Here is a 24,829-nt window from a genome sequence, read left to right as displayed (position 1 = left end):
TTTAGAAGTTTGACCGAAAGAGTGATTCCTACCATTTAAAATGCCTACTTGAGAAAACAGCACCGCTAGGAAATGCATGATTATAATGATTACTATAACAACAATTCCTAAACAGCTAACTCACCTCGTTAATTTAAGTTCTTTGTATAAAATGCAATATTAATACAGTGCTAAGTTGAGCTGACTGCCTTTCTAATTCATAATAGCAACTGATGATTTTTTAAAAAATTACATTCTTTTGGGACCACAGCACATTAATTTCCACTGCTTTCTTTCATAGTACTACCCATTCCTTTCCTTCAAAAACAAATTCCCTTCCAGAACAATGTCTATGCATTTTGATTTTTGTAAGTTCATCAGTGATTGCACTTCGTAAATCTGTCATCTTCCTTGAATTCGGACTCCCACAGTATCTTGAACTGTGACCCAACAGGCTGAGTGGCTAGGCTGGGATGAGACAGGGCACAAGAGAGAGAGAAGGGTACCCAGCAGGCTCTGTAATGGGGAGGGCTCTCCTAAAAGGCAATAACGCAAATCTGTGCTGCAAAAGAATCGTGTCCCTCGTAATGGGGGATGTGCTAGGCTGCCTGTGCAGTATCCTATTCAGCATGTTGAAATAAGGAATGCGTGTGGTTAAATTCAAGGAATTTGAGCAGAGCAAGATATGTAACAGAAAGTTCATATACATAAAATGGACATTAACATTTCCTAATGGACTTTGTGGTGACTGCAAAGAAGGATTTCCCGAGTCAGGTCTCCTCAGTGAATGTGTGGGGTACTTCCCTCTCCAGCTGAGCTGTGAGCAGCTCCAGGGCTGGGCTCCCACAGGGCACTTTGCTACGAGAGTTAGCATCGCCAGCATGACTAGATTAACTGAGTTTTTCTTGTTCTTTATGGGTTGCATGAGTTAGGAATTATAATTCCTGGAGGGCTGGGTAAAAAGGTGGTAGCACCACTCTCTCTTTAAAGGTAGGAAAACTGACTCAGAAAAAGTAAATGTCTTGACCTCATTCAGGAGGACAAGAGCAGGGGGCACATTCAGGCAGAAGGTATATTTAGTAGGTTTGGGGTGGACTCAAGTATTCCAGACAGCCAATTTAGATTAGTGGTGAACAATCTCTTTTGTCTGTTTACCCTGGTTAAACAGTAGGCCATGACTGGCTCATTGGAGGTACCCTATAAATTCTGAATAAATGAAAGTTTTTATTAAAGGTACTGTGCCTCCAAAACAATTCTTTAGGACTTATGTAAGGGTTGCAACAAGTAACATTCTAATAAATATTCTGATTGGTAGATCCTGCCTTATGTTACAACGCAGTAGTTCTTTCTCATGCCCAGAGACAAGTGTGAGATGGTGAAGTAAATGCTCGTGGTGCATGCAGGAGCCATCAGTCCCTTTGTAGAGGGCTGCCTTCCCGGGATACTAAGCAGTAATTAGCAACCATGTATTTAAAGAATAGTCAAAGAATAATAAGGACATGGCAAAATTATAATTATAGTAAGGTTTTCAAAACAAGATACAAAATCTAATAGTAATATGATCCCCATGTTTTTTTAATTATGCATATGATATATAAAAACATTTGCAAAGGAAAAATAACTGAAAAACTCAAAATATGAATAGTGGTTATTTCCAGATTGTGGAAATGCAGATAATTTTTATGTTTTCTCACCTATATTTGCCAAATAAGCTTTAAAAAGCATGAATTACTTTCCTTCTGAGAAAAGCAATAAATGTTATTAAAAAACAAGAACAATAAAACCAAAGAGTTCCTCTCTTAGGTTTTATAACAGTTGTTAATCAATCTAAGATGTTAGCCACTAGCTACATCTCTATTTTTAGTGAGAATGCTGTGGGCCTCTGGACCAGAACAGTCAACTCTCTTAAAACGTCTTCAGTTCTAAATGAGCACTTATGAGCTACTTAGAGTCTACATAAAATTGTGTATGTCCAGTTTGTTCTGGAAGGATGCGTTGTTTTTTCCTCATCAGCAAGAGGTACTCTAATAGATCTCAAAATATGGTTGAGGAAAATGGAGATTTTAAAGTATACTTAGAGCCTCAATATTTTTTCATAATGTTGTGAGACAGTCAATTTTTAGTATAGCATAATAAGGAGTCATCCTCATTTATTCATTCAGTAAATATTATTGAACCCCTATGTGCCAGGCTTTATGGTTAAGGGTTAAGGCAAGAAAGGCAATAAAAACTGCTTTAGTTCAATAACTGGGTGAACTCCCTGGGCCTTCATTTTCTCATGTATAGAGAGCACACAATTCCTGGGCTATAACAAGACCATTGGGAGGAGGAAATGAAATTTACTCATTCATTTATTCAGTATCTACAATGTGCCAAAAATACACTATAAACACCATAGAGTTCAAACTGGCAAAATAGTTATTTCCTTCTTCAGGTGGAGCTTCTTTTGCCACTGTTTGGACTATAAAACCTAGAAATGTAAATCATTGGTATCTAAACTTAATAGCAATCAAAGAAACAGCAAAGTGTCCAATAGAGACTCATTAGACATACAATTCTAATATGTTGTCATAAAATTATGATTCTAAATATTTCAATTTCACTAATTTTCCTCATAGAAATGTTCACCAAAGTTAAAAGGTGAATGGACTGAAATGTCATTGGTCTTTTTTTCTTTCCCTTTCCTGTTTCGGTCAACTAAGCAAGCAACCACTGAACACCTACTGTGTGTCCAGAAGGATGGCCACGAGTGTTTCCATGTCTGTAGACTTCCCTTCTACTCCAAATACCTGGCTCTGCTTCATCTGACTGGTTTCATCTCCCCAATTATTCTAAAGACACCATGCCTTATTCAGTATAGCACAGGGTCAACTGGTAATAGATCCTGGAGCTCAAGTGCCTAGACTTACTTAAGCCTGATTCCGGTCACTTATTATCTGTTTTGGGGCAAGTTGTTTCCATCTCCATGCCTCAGTTTCCTCATCTGTAAAAAGAAGATAATAATAGTTCCCACCTCACACTGCTATTATGAGGATTAACTAAGCTAATATTTGTAGAGCACTTAGAAGAATGTCTAGCACATAGTAAACATGATGTAAGTATTTGTTAGACGTGTATATTTAGGGAATTGTCTCTAATGTCAAAACCTAATTATGGTAGAGATTCAGTAAGTCTTTGTTGAGACAGTAAAGTAAAGTAAATATTCTGAAACTCAGTTTTCTCTTTCAAATTGGATCTAATATAAACCATTATACAAAATTACTTTGAGGTTTAAAAGAGATAAGGGGTATGTAAGCATGATAAACATAAAAGGTATTTTTATTACCATTCATTCATAAGGGCAATATGACATTAGCAAAATTGGTCATAGGATTAAATTAGTCTCAATGCCTTTTGCTTTGGAAGTATATTGTCACTGTTCATTAAACCATTATTTCACTTGTTAAACTATTGATTAGTGCTGCAGGAAAGCTAGAAGAACGACAGACTTTGACCCTGACCCATGGAATCTCAGAAAACAACTACGTAATGAGACATTGAGTGCAATATGTGTTTGTTTAACATTAACCAAACTGTGAAGTTGAGCAGCACCATGGTACATATTTACCCCTGAACTTGTCCTCAGAGCCAGTGTTTAAACATGCAAATGTACTGGTAGATTTGGGAGGATTTGGTTCGACTTTCTATGGGTTATTTTTCTTTTCAGTCAAATTGACAAAACATGAAGAGTCAGAGGTGTACCCAAGCACATTTTCTAAATGCCAAAGTAAGTGACCTACATTATGCTTACATTCTAGGATTTCATACTGCTGAACATTTTAGTACTCCTTTTTAAATTGGCCAGCCACGTAATTTTGATCTAATCATAATTGATTCAAATGTAAGACCCTTTTAATCATCATGAGTTAGTCCATGGATAAACTGGAAATATAAATGAAAGACTGGCTCTCTTTGAGGTAGCTTGTTGATCAAATAGGACTGCATGATTAATGGGCACCTTCCATTTTCACATCTCTTAAATACAAGGAAGTCTCACAGGCATGAATATGGGCTACTTCTCACTCATTTGAGGTTAACCTGGATACGCTTGCTTAAAATTTGTGTCTGAAAGTCTGCAGTGTTAAATCCTTTATTAGATCCAGCCCAATTCACTCTTTAAAATTTAGAAATGTGGAAACACATGTGCAGGCGTTTTCCAATAGGCAGCTTTACTGATATTAAAAATAACATTAATTAAAAACCTTTAGTGTTCTTCTAAAATAATCTTATTCCATTTGAGAACTATACCAGTTTATTTACTTACTGGGTGGTATAGTTACAAATGGAAATAAATAAAATGCTGATAGAAACTGGTGATGTGCACTCCAGTATTTTACATCCTTTCCACCTCTTTCCCTTTCACACAGCTGGTCTTCTACTGCTGACATAATGACTTGTTCTCACGTGAGTGTAAATATACTGACATGAGTAAGTGCCTGTTTCCTCCTAAACAGAATACTATTGAAGTACATTTATTATATAAATATAGATGTCTTAAGGCTTAGTACCTACCCAGAGTAGGAAGATTCATGGCCTCAACAACTCAGTTTAATTTTTGTAAGGCAAATGTAGTTTAAAAAAATCAGTAGCACTATTTTGTGGTAGGACAGTAATAACTAGTCTGATAAACTTTTACTTGTCCAGTGTGCAATCACCTAGACTAGTTTTCCAGGGGCAATTGTGAAGTAAACAAGATTTTTATCACTCCCATGCTCAGTTATGAAGAGAACCAACAGGAGCAAGAACTACAGTAAGAAGTAGAGAAAATGAGCTTCAGCAAACTGTTCGAAGTCCCCCGAGGATTTTACTCAGTGTTTTCTGGTCATGGTTTGGTCACAGAAAAGATTCCTTAAATATTTATTTAACACTATAACTTATTTGTATCACACTAATATAAGGATTTAGAAATATGTTGCAGTAAAGATGAAACACATTTTTAGATGTCACCTCAACAGAGTAATCTCTTTCTGATTACCTCAATAAACTAAATCACCCCAGCTACAGTGAAAATTTTGAGGCTCTGTTTATTCTTTTTACCCCTAGGATTTGAGCAAGTAAAAGTACTCATGTGCATTATCACAAATGTTTAGATATACCCATAAGAAATATTAGGTATGTATTTATATATTGATTGATTGATTGATTTTCAATGTGAAGAAATAGATGAGGTCACATGGCTTTGTAGCACATGAGTTTTCCTCTAAAATATTTAAGAAACAACTTTCTTTCAAAGCTTTGCATTATCTAATCACACTTGGGCATTCTCTGTGTGACCGCTGAGATTTCTTGGGAATAACTGACACAAGATGTACATGACAGCATGCCTATATTGAGCAGATTTGGATGGGCAGTAGGGGGCAGATGATTTTTCAAGAATTCTAAGTAGTTAGAAGGTACCTATCTTGGGCATTTTATTTTGTATCTTGACTATACTGAAAAATTAAGACCTTTTATTTTTTACTCCATTATTCTTTTCTCCCTCATTCCCTTCATTTTTTCCTTAATTTTGTACAGAAAAGTACCATGTTAAAGGAGGCATGTGTATTCTTTATTTCCTTTTCTGCAAGTCAGATAATACATGTAAAGAGCTTAGAACAGGACCTGTGATACAGTAAGAACTAAATAATATTAATTGTTGTCGTTGGTTGTACATATGTTTTTAAATCAGTGAACCACATAAAATAGCCCAGGTACTTACTGTTTTTATGATAATCTACTCTTAAGCAGTATATTAGTTTTTATCCAGGAGAACAATTATCATATATTAACTAAACCCCAATTCAAAAATTTAATTCCATATTCTTGGCCAAAAACCAGATGGCAAATTTAATTCCTTGGCCTACTGGGCAAACACATTCCAGGAATGGTCCTCAAACTTCTGTTGTTTGTGGTATTCACAGATCCTCAGGAGATACAGCTTTCTTTATCGGCCCCTTAAAATATTCATCCACACGAACATTAGCATTTGTTGCCTCGTGTTAACTTGTTAGGAAGTTAAAGTTTCATGTATAGGGAACCCTGAAAATATACATATTTATAGCAGAAATAACAACACAGGTCTGATGCCTCCAGCACGACCTCAGTCTGATGCGACGTCTGTTTACTCTGGTCTGGTCTTCAGTAAAACATACAGACTTGCCTTAGCAACCACTGCACTGTGAAGCATATACATGTTTCTAAGATAAGGAGGACTTTTTTTTTTAAAAACAAATGTACAGAAATATGTCAGTTGTAAAAATACAGTTAGAGTTTCTGCAAATAGAAATGTATATGGTAATAACATTTCTAAGTACTTATGGTTATTTACAATAGGAGTCTTACAGGTGTGATGTGTTTGTATGCGTAATAGTGATGCTGGCAAAGAATACACCACCATAGACAGTAATGTAAGAATTTGGGTTAATGGCCATCATTTTATAAAAAACATGATATGTAAATATAATGCCTTATTTTTATTTTACTTAATATTTTCTGAATACGTTCGTTAAAAGTGAACTTTGAGGAAACTGAAACAAAACCACTCTAGACACCTATTTCAAAGAACAAGTATGAGACATTTCTTCTTTTTAGTGAGAAAATGGTTTGTGCTTTATTGTCAGGTGGGCTGATGACTGGGTCTTCTTTCGGTCTCAATATTTGGTATATTTGGTGGCTTAAATCCCACGAAATTTGAAATCCGTCAAATTGACTATTTCCTTGACTATTTCCTTGACTTGACTATTTCCTTACTTTCTCTACTCAAAGATTTGTTGCCTTAATTTATTTTCCTCACTTAATTTTGGTGGAGAATAAGGCAGTAAAAAAAGGTACTCACATGGTTTTTCACATTGTTTCTCTAAAGTTTTTGCAAAACTTAAAATATTTACAAATTTAGATATTAAAAAATACATACATATAGAATATTAGTTTTATTGAAAAAATTAAAAAGAGGCACCAATTAGCCTTTTATTTTAATTCTGATCAAAGTTTTTAAAAAGCGACTGTGAAGGAAATGACAGCTCAGAGGGATTTGAAGACACAGAATAACCTCTCACCAGATGAGAGCATTAAATTTCTGAAAAGTCCATGACAAGAGAATTACAGGATGAGTAATTTAACAGCTTATGGGGATGATATGGTTATATGGTTGGGGCTGAGATTGTGTGGATTGGTAAAATATTTGTACACTCAAAGAAATAAAAATATTACCAATCATATTGCTACATATTAATACAACTAAATTTTAATTTTTCACCTTTTATTAAAATGTTCCCAGAGTCTTACATTTTGCTGGTGCATAGCAAATTACACTTAAAAATTAATTTTATTAAATAAGTTACTTAAATATAATACTAATAAAATAATAGAAAAGTATTAATAAAGCTAAAGGCCCTTTAAAAAGAATTTTCCAGTATATATATCTAGTGTAAGCATAAGTCATTAAATTCTCCTATCTTTTCAACAGTTGAACAGAATAAAGAGAACTCAGACTGCAGTTAAAAGGTGGTAGGCTTTGGGAAAGGTTTGCTATTGTCCTTCACCTTGGAAAATAGAGCCTGCATGTTCATCTGGCATAGTACCAGGGAATGCTTGTGTGACCTTCATAACCCCTCCTAATGTCTTTTCTTATGGGATAAACAAATGGTGTGGGTTCATTCCTCTTCTAGGAGGCTTTTGTCAGCTATCAGTAGATGTCTTACAGGGGCCTGTCGATGAGCTTTGCCACACCACAGCCTTAAATGCTGCTTAGATAAATCACAAAAGTAATGACACACTTCTCCATGACTCATATTTTTTCATCATTCCAAACCATTTACCCAAATGTTAAATATTCAATATATAATAAAATAATATAAAATAATGAAAATAAAAATACTTAATATAAAATATTATTGATATGCTGAATTTTTACTTTATTTTTATTATTTATTCTATTACAGTTGTCCCAATATTTTTCCCCTTTTGCTCCCCTCCACCCAGCCCACACCTCTCCCACACAGTCAATCCCTTCTCCATTGTCTGTGTCCATGGGTCATTCATACATGTTCTTTGACTAGTCCCTTCCCCAGCCTTCCACCATTTCCCTCCCCTTTCCTCCCCTCCTACAGCTGTCAGCCTGTTCTATGTTTCCATGCCTCTGGTTCTCTTATGCTTGTTAGTTTGTTTTGTTCATTAGATTCCAGCTCTAAGTGAGGTAATATGGTATTTGTCTTTCGCCAACTGGCCTATTTCACTTAACAAAATAGTCTTTGGTTCCATCCATGCTGTCACAAAAGGTAGGCATTCCTTCTTTCTCTTGCACAGTATTCCATTATGTAAATGTACCACAGTTTTTCAATCCACTCATTTACTGATGAGCACTTGGGCTGTTTTCAACACTTAGCTATTGTAAATAGTGCTGCTGTGAACATAGGGGTGCAAAAGTTCTTTTGAATTGGTGTGTTGGGATTCTTAGGGTATATTCCCAGCAGTGGAATCACTGGGTTATAAAGCAGTTCCATTTTTAATTTTTTCAGAAAATTCCATACTGTTTTCCACTGTGGCTGCACCAGTGTGCATTCCCACCAACAGTGCATTAGGGTTTGCCTTTCCCCACATCCTCACAAGCACTTGTTGATTTATTAATGATGGCCATTCTTACAGGTGTGGGGTGCATCTCTCTGATGGCTAGTGATGCTGAGCATTGTTTCATATGTCTCTGGGCCCTCTGTATGTCAACTTTGGAGAAGTGTCTATTCAGGTCCTTTGCCCATTTTTTAATTAGGCTGCTTGTCTTCCTGGTGTTGAGTTGTTTGAGTTCTTTATATATTTTGGAGATTAAAACCTTGTCCGATGTATCAGAGGCAAATATGTTCTCCACAGTCAGTTCCCTTTTCATTTTGATGATGGTTTCTTTAGCTGTGCGGAAACTTTTTAATTTAATGTAGTCCCATTTGGTTTTTTTTCCCTTTGTTTCTCTTTCCCTGGGAGATACATTGGCAAAATTATTGCTGTGTGGGATGTCTGAAATTTTACTGCCTGTGTTTTCTGCTAGAGCTTTTATGACATCATGACTTATATTTAAGTTCTTTATTCATTTTGAGTTTATTCTTGTGTATGGTATAAGTTGGTGGTCTAGTTCCTTTTTTCTTTGCATGTACCAGTCCAGTTCTCCCAACACCATTTATTGAAGAGACTGTTTTTACTCCATTGTATATTCATGCCCCCTTTGTCGAGTATTAATTGAACATAAAGGCATGTGTTTATTTCTGGGCTCTCTATTCTGTTCCATGGATCCAGGTGTCTGTTCTTATGACAGCACCAGACTGTCTTGATTACAGTTTGATATCAGGTATTGTGATACCTCCAACTTTGTTCTTCTTTCTCAGGATTGCTGTGGCTACTCAAGGTCTTTTTTGTTCCATATAAATTTTTGGAATATTGTTCAAGATCTGTGAAGTATGCCATTGGTATTTTAATAGGGATTGTGTTGAATCTACAGATTGCTTAGTGTAGTATGCAAATTTTAATGACATTAATTCTTCCAATCCATGAACATGGTATATGCTTCCATTTATTTGTATCTTCCTCAATTTCTTTCTTCAGTGTTATATAGTTTTCCCAGTACAGGTCTTTTACATCCTTGGTTGAATTTATTCCTAGGTACTTTTTTTTAAGGCAAACCAGACTTGTAGAATGAGAAAAGCAAGTGCTTTTTTGTTCCTTAGACATTATTTTTTCTTTTTTATTGAATTTATTGGGGTGATGGTTAATAAAATTATATAGGTTTCAGGTATATATTTCTATAATACATCATCTGTATATTGTATTGTGTGTTCACCACCTTAGACATGATTTTCTCATGATCCTTGGCAAAAGTGTTACAATATAAACCCTCCAAATGAAATGTTTTATTACATAGCTTAGATAGAATAGTAAATTTCATTTTTATTTCTTATTATGGAAAATTTCAAATTCATACAAATGTAAATAGGATAACATAGTGAAACCTCACATGTGCATTATCTAGCTTCAAAATTATCAACCATGGCCAACCTTATTATATTTAAACTACCACCCCTCCCACCCATTATTTTAAATCAAATCTCAAATATATAATTTTCTAGTAAATATATTTGTATATATCAAAAACAGAAAAGTATGTTTTAAAAAGTAGTCATGTGTCACAACTGTTAAAATCAAAACATCCCCTACTGATGGCTGGCGATATCTTGTAATCCTTGAGAAAGCTGGGGTAGCTCCCAGTGATTAGACAAGCACATGTTTTGAAACCTGATTGAATGGCCACTCCAGGTCAGTCAGGTTCTATTAGGAAGAAGTGTTAGGTAAATCATGGAAGATTTACTTAGAAAAAAAGGATATTTGGGCAAACTTGGGCAAAACATAGGCCAGAAGATCCTCAAGGACACAGGCAAAGAAATGACAACAAGTTGCAACTTGTTTTTTAACAAAGAGCAATTTTATGAGATTGAAGAAGCAGAATACTGATGTTTCAAAATTACATTTTAAACGTTGTATAAATCAACAAAATTCAGAATGTGGGAAATTCTATAGGACGTATGATGTGGTTGCATCATCAAATAAATTGTAAAAGGAAAAAAAAGAGAGATTGAGGGTGGTTGAACCTACAAATTAAGACAGACTTAAGAGACAGACATATCAACTGATGAGTGTATGAACCCTGTTTAGGTTCTGATTCAAAGAAACTAAGGGTGAAACAAAAAGTGAGAGAAGATCAGAGATATTTGAAAACTGTGGAAACATAATAACATTGAGGAAGTGTTGGTTTATTTAAGGTGTTATAATATTTTAATTATTCTTAAAGACTTCTTTATCTTTTTGAGATACATACTGAATTATATGTGGATCAAATTATATTGAATCTTGGATTTGCTTAGAAATAATTTAGTTATGATTGCGGTAGGCATAGAGGGAAGAGAGATGTGGGAACAGATGAAAATGACAGACAAGTATTGAACATTGTGGAAGCTGGGTGAAGATGGAATTTCATTATACTGTTCTCTACTTTGGAATATGTTAGAAATTTCTCATATTAAAAAAGTTTGAACTTCTTAGTTTGGAACTACTACAATGTATGTCTTGATATTCCTTCCAAAAGTTTGAAAGCAGATCAAAGATATTATAAATTACTTCAACCAGCCAGAAATTTCTATTAACTAGCAATTATGAGTTTTGCCATTATAGTTGAAGTTAACAATGCTGAGCACTCTGGCTATATTCTAATTCTTTGAAAATCAACAGTCTATGGCTGGTATGATTTCTTCCTAACCAGAATACTACATTCATTCCCTAATTAGGTTAGAAAGTGTTTTAGTATACCCTTAGACAAGTGAGACTTTTGTGCAGAAATTTCCCTCTTCTGTGGCTGTGAAATTTATGCATGTCCATGTGCACACATGTACCACACCTAACTTTTGATGACATCTTCAGAAATTATGAAACACTTGCATACACAAAGCTCCAACCACCTAACAAAGAATAGTTATTTAAGGTGTGGCCTCTGGACAGAAGGAAATCAGAATCCACGTGGGACTCCATCCCTTGTCCCAAGCCCAATCTACCTTGCGGCTAACTCAAAGTATTGTTCTGTTCGTAATAACAATAATTGCATGCTGTGGTCTAAACAACCATTGTTAGATCTGTAATTCAAAACACAAAAGGGGTTTGTTTAGACATCAGTGTGACCAAAACAAGCGTGAATGGTCACGTCCTTGACTGGACTGAAGCCAGGCTTCAGTGCAACATCCACCAATTTATAGGGAAATATCAGAAAACATAAAGATTTTGAATGTGTAGATCAAACAACCAGTTCATTTGTTGAAATTTTCACTTTTCTCAGGCCACAGGTTGTATTTGTAAATACTTCAAAGACAGGTGACTCATCATGAGGCTATTTTAATTACTCTTTGAAACTACTATCTAGCATCTGTTCCCTTCTTTATAGAAATTCATTCATCATTTGATTACCTCATGCCACAAGAAAATCTCAGCCAAGCCATACACATATTTCTATTAGATCTAAGAAGGAAAGGATCATTCTGTTTCAATCTGTTTGTGTCCAATCTCAGTAGGAGGGCAACTGGAGATTCCCTCTTCACTGCTGATAGGTGCCATGCCCCTTCTTATGGCAGCAGTTAGGGTTGAGAGACACAGAGAAGCCTAAATCATTAAGATTTATGGTCTGCATCCCCCACTCAGACCATAATTCTGTGAATGTTGTAAAGTCTGAAATCTCAGTTTTTAAAGTTCTTGTTAGTAATAATCATATTCACGATAGCCCAGCACTGTGCCAAACAATATCACATGTATCAAATCAGTAATATCTCAGCTTTGGGGTAGGTATTATTATTATCCCCATGTTACAAGGGAGGCAACTAACACTAAAAAAGATTGAGTAACTCATTGGAAGACCCAAGCTGGTGAACGAACGGCTGAGTCGGAACTCACATCCCCAAGTCTGACTGCAGAGTCCGGCTTCTCATGACATTCCGTTACCACTGGGAACGCACTTTGCGTGGGGTGTTATTCCTAACAGGATCACCATCTTCAGGACATATGGAAGTGAACTGGAGAGCTCAGCATGAGAGCTAGGGCACATACAGCAGGTATTATGGAGAAAGAATGATGCAAGAGAGCAGAGGGTTCCAGGCGGGAGAAATGGGATCAGAAGTTTGGCCCCAAAACAACTAGAGTTTACTTTAGCTCGGATGGAATGTTTGTGGAGAGTCTGGCTGAGGCTGACCTTGACTGCCAGGTTAAGGAGTTTAAACTTTATGGAATTCTGGTATAAAAAATAATGCAGAGCATTGTGTTTGGTTTCATTCTTCCAAGTGTTGATACTGCTATACTATGACACAATTGTTTGAAAGTGAAGTTAGTACTTCATTTTTGTCTACCTTGATACAGTACATGAGGCATTTCTATTTTACTTTCACAAAAACTCAATTTCTTCTCTTTAAAGAAAAAGTTCAAAAAGCCAACAAGCCTTTCCATCACCCCTTAAAAAAACAATGTCTGCCGTGCTGGGCACCACAGTCTGTGTGTTTACACTTCCTATCACACCCCCATTGACTGTCACCGTTAGTCCAGCAGGTAAACCACGTCCCATCAGAGAGGTGAACCGAACTCAGTGGGGCTTTTGTTTGGTCTCTGGCTTAGAGCGAAGGGTTCATTCCCTCAAGATTCCCCAGCTGATTCGTCCCCCCTCCCACATGCTGTGGGACCTTACAGTGCACACACAGGGGGTAGGACCCAGAACAGCCTGCACTTGTTATGGGAAGTCCCTAATGTCTACACAACATGAAATAAATTGTAAAGACAGCACATGCGACCGTAGTCCATTTCAGAAGATTCAGAAGAGCAAATCTGCCAGTGAAACGAGTTCTGAATTATTTGAGTTGTGTCAGTCTTTTACGTGTTTAGCTTTGGAACCAGCATCCCCTACCTGCCCTCCATCCTCCGGTAGCGGGTGGGATACGGGCTGTTTTTCAAATAATAGAAATCACTAATAGTGAAGACTTAGGGCAGTGCCTTCAGTTAGATTTGGGTCCAACCGGGGCTCCAGACTGATAGCTTGTGTTATTCTATGAATTAACAACTTGTCTCTGAGAGCCCAAAATGAGAAATTTAAAAACTCAAAGGGGGTTCACACTCCCAGATAGCAGTAGATATTTTGTTCTCTCCTCGGCTGGGAAGGCAGGGTGGTGGTGGGGAGAGCTGTCCAATGGGGGCTGGCTGAGGGGAGGGGTTGCACTTTATTGTTCTAGGTACTGCTCAGAAGTGATGCCCTTCCTGTAGCTGGTTCCAGCCACCAGTGTCCAGGTTCCCCATGCTTATGAGAATTCAGGTAAAGACTAACATTCTCATTTTAAAACCCACCTCTGGGAAAAGCTTCTCCCACTGGCAGGTGGGCTGAAAGGACAGTAAAGCATAACACCGACCATCTCTGGGCCCTTGATAGTTGCTCTGGGGCTAAAGATGCTGCTTTGACTCCCTATGACCTGTGTCAAACTGAACAGCCACTTGCTGTCGCTTCCAGCCACACCTCGGTCCCTGACTTACCATCTATGTGACCAAACATAGACAGGCAGGGAATTTCCTATAGCAGAGGCATTGTTTTTATTAGCCTCAAGAAATCTGAGTTATCTGAAGATAAAATCACAGAACAGATTATATGGGTGTGAACATTTTTAAATGTGCCAGATTTTATACCTTATTGTTAAATACATACTTTTCTCTGTCCTACCCTGCTTCTTCCTTCCAGTCCTCCAGTGGCATCTGTTTTAGATGAAGGTGTAGTTTATACATCCTTTGCCCTATCACACTCTATTTGAAGAGAAAAACTTTTGTTATTCAAACTTTGTCCTCACACTTTTTTACCTTGCCAGGTAGCTTCTGCACTTCAAATGAAGTGAATTCATTGCCAGGTAGCTTCTGCACGCCAAATGAAGTGAATTCATTGAAGTGCAGAATTCAAATGAAGCTCTAAATAAGTATACCAGCTGAGAGAAAAATCATACCATTAAGTGTAGTCAAGCAACCAGAATACTACTCAGCAAGAAAAAGGACCCAGCTATTGATCCAACTTGCATGGATTTCAAAAACATTATGCTTAATGGAAAAAAAATCTCAAAAAGATCATGCACAGTGTGATTCATTTTATGTAACATTCTCAAAATGATTTAAAAATGTAGAGAAGGGGAACACCTGGGTGCCGGGGCCTGGGAGAGGGAGGCGGTGTGACGGGAGGAGTGGTGGGGGGAGGTCTTCCTGGCACTGGGAGTTCTGTGTCTCAGGTGTGCTGGTGGCTACACAGATCTCTGTATGTGATAACATGACATAAAAACTAGACATGCATATTGTTCCAAAGCCAATTTCCTGGTTTTGTTATTGCAAGAAAATTATATCTAAGCAATCATTAGAACAAACTGGGTGAAAGGTATTTGGAGCCTCCTTGAGTGACCTTTGCAACTTCCTATGAATCTATAATTACTTCGAAATAAGAAGGCCATATATATATATATATATATATATATATATATATATATATATGTGTGTGTGTGTGTGTGTGTGTATACACTCATACACATTATACATATATCAACCAATAGTATAGACACCTCTGTATAGCAAGTATAAATATACCATAGCATCACTGGCCAAAAAAGTGTCTGATATATTTTTTAAGTGTACTGTTACTAAAAAACTGCTTCAAAAGACAAAAAAGAATAAAACAGTGATGAAACATGCTCTCAGGACTATGATCGCCCCATTTATGTAGTGCTCTGAGCCATCTGATTGCATTTCAGGCATTCACAAAGGCTTGAAACACAAGCTCTTTTAGTTACATCACTCTAACGATCAAGGTCAGTTTGATCACAGAATTCACAAGAACATTCACATCCATATATCACATTCCTCCCACAGGGAGAAATTCCAGAAGATAAGACCACAGCCTGTGTAACCATGCAGGAAACATTTCTTAAAACAGAAAGGACCACACAGTCCCTAATGAATCTCTCCCTCTTCCCTCATTTTTCAGTTCTCTGCTCCTTCTCCTTCTGGGCTCCTCTCAATCGCTCGCCTAGTCTCTCCAGCAAAGTCAAGCAAAAGCAGACAAACCTGTGAGCAGTGCTGTGTTCCTGCAGGCACTGGCCTCCCGAGTTCCTCCTGGCTCTCCCACCATGACCCAGCTCATGCTCCCACCGCGACCCAGCTCATGCTCCCTGAGCCCTGAGCCCTGAGCACAACTGGGGTGGCCCAGTGGCCATGCAGGACACAGGTGTCACTGGAGAGCCAGGAGCCACCAGCCACCTCGGAGATGCTGCTGGGCAGGAGCACCGACACTGCAAACAGAGCAGAGGCCCGACCAGCTGTCGGCCAACCTGGCCTCTTGGTCAGTTACATCTTTTTCCTTTTCCTTCTTTAACATTTTTATAGTACCGTGAGTGTACCCAATGTTATAAAAGTACGCCAAAACAAAGAGCAAAGTCCTTGTCCTGAGGAGTATGCAATGTAAAAGGGGCAATGACGCAAGGCGAAATGGCAGGACAAACACAAGCTAAGTAGACAAAAGTAAGTGTGAAAGGTAAGATAGAATCAATAAGACTTTCAATGGACCCAAAAATGGAATAGCCAGGTCAGGGGCCCAACTCCTCATAGCAGCAAATACAAATAAAATTTATAATAATAGCAATAGTAATGGTAATATTATAGGAGTGTTTATTTTGTGCCGTGCAGTATCAGCAAACCAGTTCTGTAGGGCAGGTACTATTACATCTAATTGAAAACCAGAGTTTTAAAAAAAACTTTCATTTAGCAAATACCTCTAATGTTCACAAAGTGCCAAATACTAATCTGAATGCTTTATATATCTCACTTAATCCTTATAAAATGTTTATGAAATAAAAAGTAGTCCCCTCATTTTTTTCTTTATTTTTATTGTTGACACATTGCAGATGTTCCTATTTCCCTCCCTTTTCCCCCCTCCCCCCAGCCCCTGCTCCCCCTTTCCTCTGGTTGTCACCACACTGTTGTCTGTGTCCGTGCATGTACGTTCTTTGGCCAATCCCTTCCCCTTCTCTCATCCTCATTTTACAAATGAAGAAAATGAAGCAGTCAGGTTAAGTGACTTGCCTGGGGGTCACTCAGAGAGAATGTGGGAGAGCCACAATGTGATGACAGGAAGTCCAAGTTCCAGAGCCAAGAAGCTTCCTGGTTCCTGAATCCAGGAAGCCCAATTCTATAATGACACTCAGATTCATATCCACACACCTGGACTCCCAAACTACACACTTAATCCTGTGCAACAATGTACACCGAATAAAGAATTTAACTTAAAAATATGTATATTGCCTATCAACGGGGCACAAATTCATTGTGAGGCACAACTTTGCAAAGGCCTTAAACATTCCAATGGAAAAAGTGTTTAGTTAAAGAATAAATACTGTCAGGGGAAAAAATGAAGCAGATTTTCATTCCTTCATTCATTCAGCAAATGTCTGAGGGTCTGTTTATGCCAGGTACTATGAGAGGCATCAGGGTGACAGCTGTGGCCAAAAGTGACAAAAATAAAAGAAAACAAGGAAATTGGAGATGATGTTTACTTTAATGATGGATATACATTAGATTTATCAGGAGCAATAGGGGCAAATAGCCAACAGGAAATAAGGGAACATTTCCATCTTATTATATAGGAAATGCCATTATTCTGGGTTGGACTGCTCTATGTATGCATTATGTAGCCCTTTTTTCTTTTTTTTTTAAAGATTTTATTTACTTACTTTCAGAGAGAGGGGAAGGGAGGGAGAAAGAGAGGGAGAGAAACATCCATCTGTTGCCTCCCACATGCCCCCAACTGGGGACGGGGCCAACAGCCTGTGCATGTGCCCTGACCAGGAATCGAACCAGCAACCTTTCAGTTCTCAGGTCAGCTCTCAACCCACTGAGCCACACCAGCCAGGGCAGCCCTTTTTTCATTTCCTCTCTTCTGTTTCCTTCATTTTTGTTATGATAGTAAGAGGAAAACACATTATCAAAGAACATCTAGTATGGACATATGTTAACATTTCAAAATAATGCTGTGGGTGACAGAAGTAGTAACAGCTATCACATATTGAGTGCTTACTATACAGCAGACATTATTCTAAGCATTTTTACACATGTCAACTGATTGAATTCTTATCACACATTTTATGAGGTAAATGCCATTATGATCTTAATTTTATAGATAAAGAGATTGTAGCTCAGAAAGATTAAGCGACTAGGCTATAACAGCCAGGATATAATGCTAAAGAATGAAGGCTTTAATCTATTAATGGAAATTAGGTTGTTTGTAGATTTCATTCACCCTTTGAGTATCCTTCCTAATAAGAATATGACTAGCAGTATTTTAAAAGTTTGAAAAGGTGGAAAGACAAGCAGGCCGCTGAGCCTGGAATGAAAAATTGGTATAAAAGATTCCTGAAGGAAAAAAAAAGGACATTGGGAGTTAAGTTTTCAAAATCTGTTATCAAAAGCCAGACTCTCGAATGGCATAAACATCTAACTGTTATTCCCTACTGCTATTCCATCCCCTGTCTCCCTTTATGTTGTAAATACATTTTTACTTCTCAACTCCTCTATAATACACTGATATAAAAAATAAAGCCCCTAAAAACTAAAATAAAGAGAGAAATCCTTGTCTCCCCACAGTGACCCCTCGAGAAAAACACAGAGCATCTGTTTGGAGGTTTTTTTTGTGATTGTGAGGATTATATCTATGCTAAAATAGAATAGCCCCTTAAGAACCAGAGAAATAACTTGTTTTTTCCAAGCAGAGGGCAACAAAGTCTAGTTTTTCCATTTGTGTATGTGTTTTAAAACACTGACATTATAAGGAGTCTAAATAACTATAGTTCTCTATTACAGAGCCATAAAAGTGATAAAATAATAAAATGTATTACTAATTCCTCAAATAATGTCCTTTCATTCAATGTCATTTTGGAGGAGTTGAACTCTTATTGATGTCAGTTAGTCTGTGGTAAAACCGATTTTGTTATATGTCCTTCTGTTTAAAGTTGCAGAACCTGTCCACCATGTTAAGTGAGGACCTACTGTATTCAGTCATTTTGTTCCCTGGAGCATAGTCGCTTCAGAACTTCGAGGAGGGGCACGGATGCTTGCAGAGACAGAGTGCAAAGGCCTCCTAGATCGCACCTTTCTTTCAGCCGCCCTCGCATCCTGCACTTTTCGGTACTGAACGGCCATGTTCCCAGAGGGGCTCCCACCTTCTCCTTTCTCTGTGCAGACTGCTCTTCCTGTTGAGAATCCTCTCCTACTTCCCTTGCCTAGCTAACTTTTATTTCTGCTTCAAAACCTAGCTCAAGCATCACCTAGTCTTGAAATGTTCTCTGACCCCTTTTCTAAGCCAGGTTCAGTGGCAGTGCATTCAAATCTGATTTTTCCCTGGCCTTCAACATTGCTGTTAGTGTAACTGTTTATTTATGCTTCCCCCGCTTCCAGACTGATTCATTTAGTTAACAAACATTTCTTGCACACCTAGTGTCTGCCCAGGACTGTGGTAGGTATCAGGGAGACAGGGATAAAGGAAACTCCCTAATACGGTTTCTGAGAGACAGTGATACTCAGTGCTTATTTGTGGAATACATAAATGGAATTAGGTCATTTACAAAAATAGTGGAAGGGAGACCCGAGGAAGATTTGCAGCCATATGACAGTGATTTGCTTTTTCCATTCTCCCATGTCTCACATCCTGCTCTGTCATGCAGCACCTTTCTGAGCCTCTTCTTTCCTCAAGTGTCTCTTCTCCTGGTCGTCTTTCTCTTACTGCTGCCTTTGCTGGAGGCAGGAACTTTGACATAAAAGAGACATAGCTCTGATGCCAGCACTGTCACTTGCTAGCTATGTGACCCTTGGCTCTTCAATTTCTCTGAACGTCAATATCCTCCTCCGTTACATGGCGATAACCAGCACCTACAGCATGGAGGACTGTGTGAGGACTGAGTATGATCCGCATATGTGAAGGACTTAGCTCAAAGGCTGACGGAGAGAACCCTCCTTTCCTTTCTTTTGCTCCTCCCCATGCCCGTCCCTTACCCTTCCTCCAAGAGGTCATCAGGGCAGTAGTGGCATGTGAGGTCATTTCGGGTAATACATGGGAGCACATTTTTTAAAATTATCACTTTGATATACATGAGAATATATTAACCCTTATTAAATATTGAATATAATTATATAGTAAATATATTAACCCTCATTAAACCTTATTAAATCTTTGATTTTTATAGAAATCATTGCATTGGATATATAAAAAGTGGATTAAGTGGGGTTTAGGTTTTTAAAAACAGTTAGAAAATACCAGTCAGTCAGTATGAAGGTTAGGGGGAAAGAAGAATAGATGCCTGAAAAACACTGATGAAGATGAACAAAGGCAACAACATAAATGAAGGAAAAGATTTACAACAGAGTCCACAAGCTGCTGTGCTCATTATGCTTGGTTTCAGCATTTGCTATGCTGATAGATAGCCATAGTTATACCAGGCATTTCTCAGACATCACCTGTTTAAAAAAAAAACAACAACAATCCTGGGGCTGCAAAGATTTAGTCTTTAGCTGCATGACTATGCCATTGACTTTCTTAAGATAGGGTTAGCCCAAAATGAACCAAAAGGTCAGCTTTGGGTCCCTAAAAAGTCACCTATCTAGTTCTGCCCATGATAAAGTACAATTCAAAGCATAAGAGAATTGTTCCTTTATAGTTATAAAAAATTCATGTCCAAACAGAACTTCCAAAGATGTTCTATGCTCCCACACTGTGTATCTCCCTTTCCTGAGCTTTAAAATAGATATAATAATGGAATGTATCTCATAAGGTTATGAGAGTAAATGTTAACGTAAAAGAAGCACCTGGTAATACAAAGGAAATATGTATCTCTGTGTACATCCCTGTGATCGTTAATCTAGCACAGCCCAGCCTCCCCAGAGCACTGAGAGCTGCACACTCAGCTCGCTTCCTACCCCTGCAGCCAGGAAGGTTATTTATCCCCTGATGCCAGTCTTCCTGCTTTTTGATGTCTGTGATAAAATCAGCTTAATAAAAGCTTCCTGTGTCTGACACATGGCACTCAGTAACTTGGGAAGATCAGATGTTTTCTTCAGTGTCTCTGTCCTTACAAACTTCTACCAAAATCAGAGATTTTTCTGTAACTTCATTTGTTTGAATTTGAGAGGCGACATCACACACACACACACACACACACACACACACACACACACTCTCATGTGCCTTGTGAGACAGTCCATCAATCTCACTGACTCTTGTAGACATTTGTTTGCAGGGGCGGGGGGAGGGGGACCCCCATGGGCTTATTTCCCCACTCCAACCCCCTCGCCCCCAAAGTTAAGGTCTACAAAACGCTGTAACTAAAACTGAAACAGGCCCAAGCAACAGCCCTGGCCACCAGGCCTTGGAAATTGTGACCTTGGAGATTGTGATCCAGGTGTAGGATGCTCTCTTTACAACATAAGCCATTTTAGTCGCAATGATTGTGCTGCAGGAAAGCAGCCAAACATGAATTTAAAAACCAGAAACCTGGGAAACAGGCCTTCTACAGCGAAGGCCTGGCCACTCTCCCCTTCCCTTAGTTAAGGTGAGAAGCTGCACTTCTCCCAAGTGGATAACCAAGAATGCAGACCTGGGAAGCGCCCAGGCCTGTTCAGCTTACAGCCCCAGGGCAGCAGCTGCCGCTTCACCTCTATTCTCGGAATCCAAGATGCCCCTGAGACAGGTAGAGATGCACCTTTTCACTCAGGAACAAACAGCAGCAGTCAACCTTTCCCCTTCCGGTAAAACCAGCCTCAGGCTTCTAAAACCTCCCGGGAGAACTGCGGCTGGAGATCGCCGGGTCCTCGCCAGGAATCTCAAGGTCCCCAACTACTGCGCCATTACTTCCCCGAACACGCCCTGGCACGGCAGGGACAAGGTGTCCCTGGCCTGGGTTTCCCCAGTTTAGTTCGTCCCCTTTCCTCTAACCAAATCAGCAACTCGCTGTGCATCTCCTGGGCTGGTCCCTGCACGCACAGAGAACATGGGGACTCGCGGGCCGCCGCCCCCCAACCACACTCAGCGCCTCCCTCCCTGTATGGCGTTCACGCAGGTCACAGAGCCCACCTGTACCTCCGCCTAAACACGACGGTGAAGAGCCAGCCCCTCCCACCCTCTGTCCCCCGCGAACAGCTGGCTGGTCCCTGTCCCCACCTCTCTAGTCCCCGGACTTGGAGATGCTCCCAATTCATCCTTCCAGGAGCTCCCTAAGTCCTTTCTCTCTTTTCTTCATTCATTCTTTTTTCTCCATTTTCCTTCCCACTCCCCCCTCTTAGGATCTGGACTCTTATCTTATTGCCTTCTCCCCTCCTCCCCTCCTCCCTGGACTGCCCCACTCTTCCCCGACGTCCTCTCTCGGTTCCAAAGACTTCACTTTACACGATCGCTTGCGTTTCTGCGCCCCTGCCTTCTTTCCAGCACGACCGCTACCGCACCCTGCTTCCAACCGATGGCGCACGGCGCACGCGGGCTCAGTCTACTGCACCCCCCACACCACCCACCCACGGCCGCAGGCAAGGACCCTCGACCTAGCACTGATCTGGCTTTCCTCCTCCCTTGAAGGAGTCTCCCCCGGGACTGCTGGGGTCGGAGACGCCCCGCCTGAGGAACCCCGCTGGCCTTTCGGGTGGCCCAGCTCTCAGGGACGTCGGGTCTATTTAAAGTCCTGCGCCCAGCGCCCTCGCGCTGAGGGCACGGGCACTGGTCCCGCGGCTCGGGTAGCACCTTGCCAGCTCCATCCTGAGCTGATGTGGAGCCAGCACCCGATAGGCAGGCTGCACCGCCACGGTCCACGGGACTCAAAATCCCAGCGCTAAGGGAATCCCGGAGCCGGGGCGACCCGACTTTCAGCCACCCGTTTCCCGCCCCGGGGACAGGCTGCGGTGGAGCTGCCGCCTCTCCTTGCAGGGAGGGGAGCTACCGGAGCCTTCCCAGGGAGACTCCTTCACCTCCGCGTTACTTCGTTACTTCGTTTCTATTCAGTCCGGTCATCAGCCGCAACGACCCACCCAGAGTGCGGCCCTTTAGAAAATAGTAAGGAGAATTTGGGATTATCAACAAGTTATGAAGAGCCGGAACGCCTAACCTAAACCCCAGACGGTTGAGAGATAGGCTGTACACGTGTTCGTGTTTCCACGCGCGCGTGTTTTCACTCGCGCGCTCGCGCGCACACACACCCCAGCTAGGATCCAGCCACGAGTTTGCATATTGACAAGTCTCTAACAGAAATTATAAAAACTTCCACTCACCTGCCTTTTTTTCTGCCCTCGTGGGGTCGGGATCCAGGGGGAGTATCGGGAAAGGGTGGAATGAGAGAACCTTCTTCCTTTTCTTTTCGCCTAAGAGTGGAAATTTCCATCATGTGATAGGGGGCAGCATCCCCAGTGTCGCGTTTCCTGTGGACCCTCCCTTCCAGCCCGGCCACCAATCGTCGGGCAGCAACCTGAGATATAAACAAAAGCATCCTCCCAGGTGGGGCAGAACTGTCCGTCGTTCCCCGGGAGCAAAGCCCCGGAGCTGCGAATCCCCCTGCTCCCTGTGCTGGGTTCCCCAAAACACAGGTTTTTGTGTGACCCGGGTTTTTGTTTGTTTGTTTGTTTGGACGATTAAGTTTATTAGCGAGGGTTGCATTTATCGGATCTGCCCTTTATGCGGAAATACATGTTGATCTTCATTTCGAAGTCTGTGCAAGAGTCTTTCTGGTAGGTGACCGAAATGCCTCTGGGTTTGGGGGAGTTACACCTGAACTTAACATAAAGAAAACAAATAAACACACAAATGGGGAAGGGGTACAAATGAAAAACCTGTCGTTCACAGTTCAAGTCACCTTATGCAAGAGGGAAGTGGTTAACCATGGATAGGAGGCTTTCCTAGGAGTGGTTTCCTTTCCCCTGGGAGTCCAGTGGAAGCATAATGCTCAATGTATATGAAAAAGAAATTAGGATATAATAAAGGACATTTCAACTTGAATTCTGTTTATTAAAGGCACTACCTACCATTTCAAGGAAAAAAATGTTTATATTAAAACCATTTTCTGATGTAAAGCAAAATTCGTAGTTCAGAGAAAGCCCATACCTAACAAATATGTTCACAATCTCCTGTTTGTTTAGTACTCATTTGTCATTCTTTAGGGGAAAAATATTCTCCTCTGGAGGCCTAATCCCACAGTTTAGCAAACTCACTGGGCAACCCAAATTATTTTCCGGATTCTCACGTGTCGAATTTAACTTTATTCAGAAGCGTCTCATTTTTTGTTCATAAAATGAATACCTATCACTCTCTCATTTTACAATTCCCATTAACTAAAATTCCAGCAGCACCTTAGCATTTTAAGAAACAGGGTAATAACAACAAAAATCCATCCAGATAATGCATAACAGTAAGGAACATTAAACACCTACTAGTGAGCCCTGGCTGGGTAGCTCAGTTGTTTAGAGCATCATCCGAATACTCAGGATTGTGGGTTCAATCCCTAGTCAGGGCACATACAAGAATCAGTCAATGACTGCATACATAAGTGGAACAATAAATCAATATTCTTTCTTTTTCTCTCTCTCTCTCATCAAAAAACAACAAAAAATGACTAGTACACACAAATACAAGTTGTGCTAAATCCATTCAACAATGTAAATTTAACAGAAGGATGATGCAATAAATATTTTCACTGGAGTAACCATTGTGAAACCTAAAAACAAGTAATTCTTAAAAGGATATATAAGAAATATTTGTTTTATGAAAGCTGGTTATCCCCCATCTGACCAAACATGGTATCCTTCTCTACTTTTCAGTTTGTCTTAATGTTTCCATTTCATAGAATTAGAATACATCAGAACAATTTTGAAAGTCCTTTAAACTTATTGAAACTAGATTATCTTTACACTATCACACTTCTCCATTGAATCTTATTTAATAAATATAAGCACCTTTTATAAAGCTACTAAAATGTTAAAATTGGTAGGCTTGGGAGAGGGTCAATGGGAGATCAAGACAGATACATATTTCTCTCTGCCTAACCTGAGATTCAGTGAAAGTAAAACCAAGATTTCTAAAAGCCCTTCCAGAGAAAACACAAGTGAAGATAGAATCAATGCAATTCTGAGACAGATACTAGTTTACTATGCAACTGTTGAGCATTTTAAAAGCATTGCTGATTTAATCAGTTCTTGGTCTCTCTATCTCAGCTGGCACAAAAAAGATAAAAAACAGGGG

General features: G+C 39.5%; 1 protein-coding gene across 2 annotated transcripts in view; it reads right to left on the bottom strand.

Annotated features, from left to right (window-relative positions):
- Positions 1-22,992, bottom strand: part of SLC38A4 (solute carrier family 38 member 4) — a 66,780-nt gene extending 43,788 nt beyond the window's left edge. Inside the window, exon 1 of one of the 2 annotated variants that reach the window (XM_045829607.1) lies at positions 22,870-22,992. The gene's annotated coding sequence lies outside the window, so the exon portion shown is untranslated. Of the gene's footprint in view, positions 1-15,639; positions 15,912-22,869 lie in introns of those variants that run through there. The other variant, XM_045829604.1, reaches the window with a different exon arrangement.
- Positions 22,993-24,829: the final 1,837 nt, after the last annotated feature.

This window comes from Phyllostomus hastatus, unplaced genomic scaffold (genome assembly GCF_019186645.2).
Source record: "Phyllostomus hastatus isolate PE091 unplaced genomic scaffold, TTU_PhHast_1.1 phas_scaffold_93, whole genome shotgun sequence".
NCBI lineage: Eukaryota > Metazoa > Chordata > Mammalia > Chiroptera > Phyllostomidae > Phyllostomus > Phyllostomus hastatus.
The sequence above is the reverse complement of the archived record's forward strand: the minus strand, read 5'-3'. Positions and strand labels throughout refer to the sequence as shown.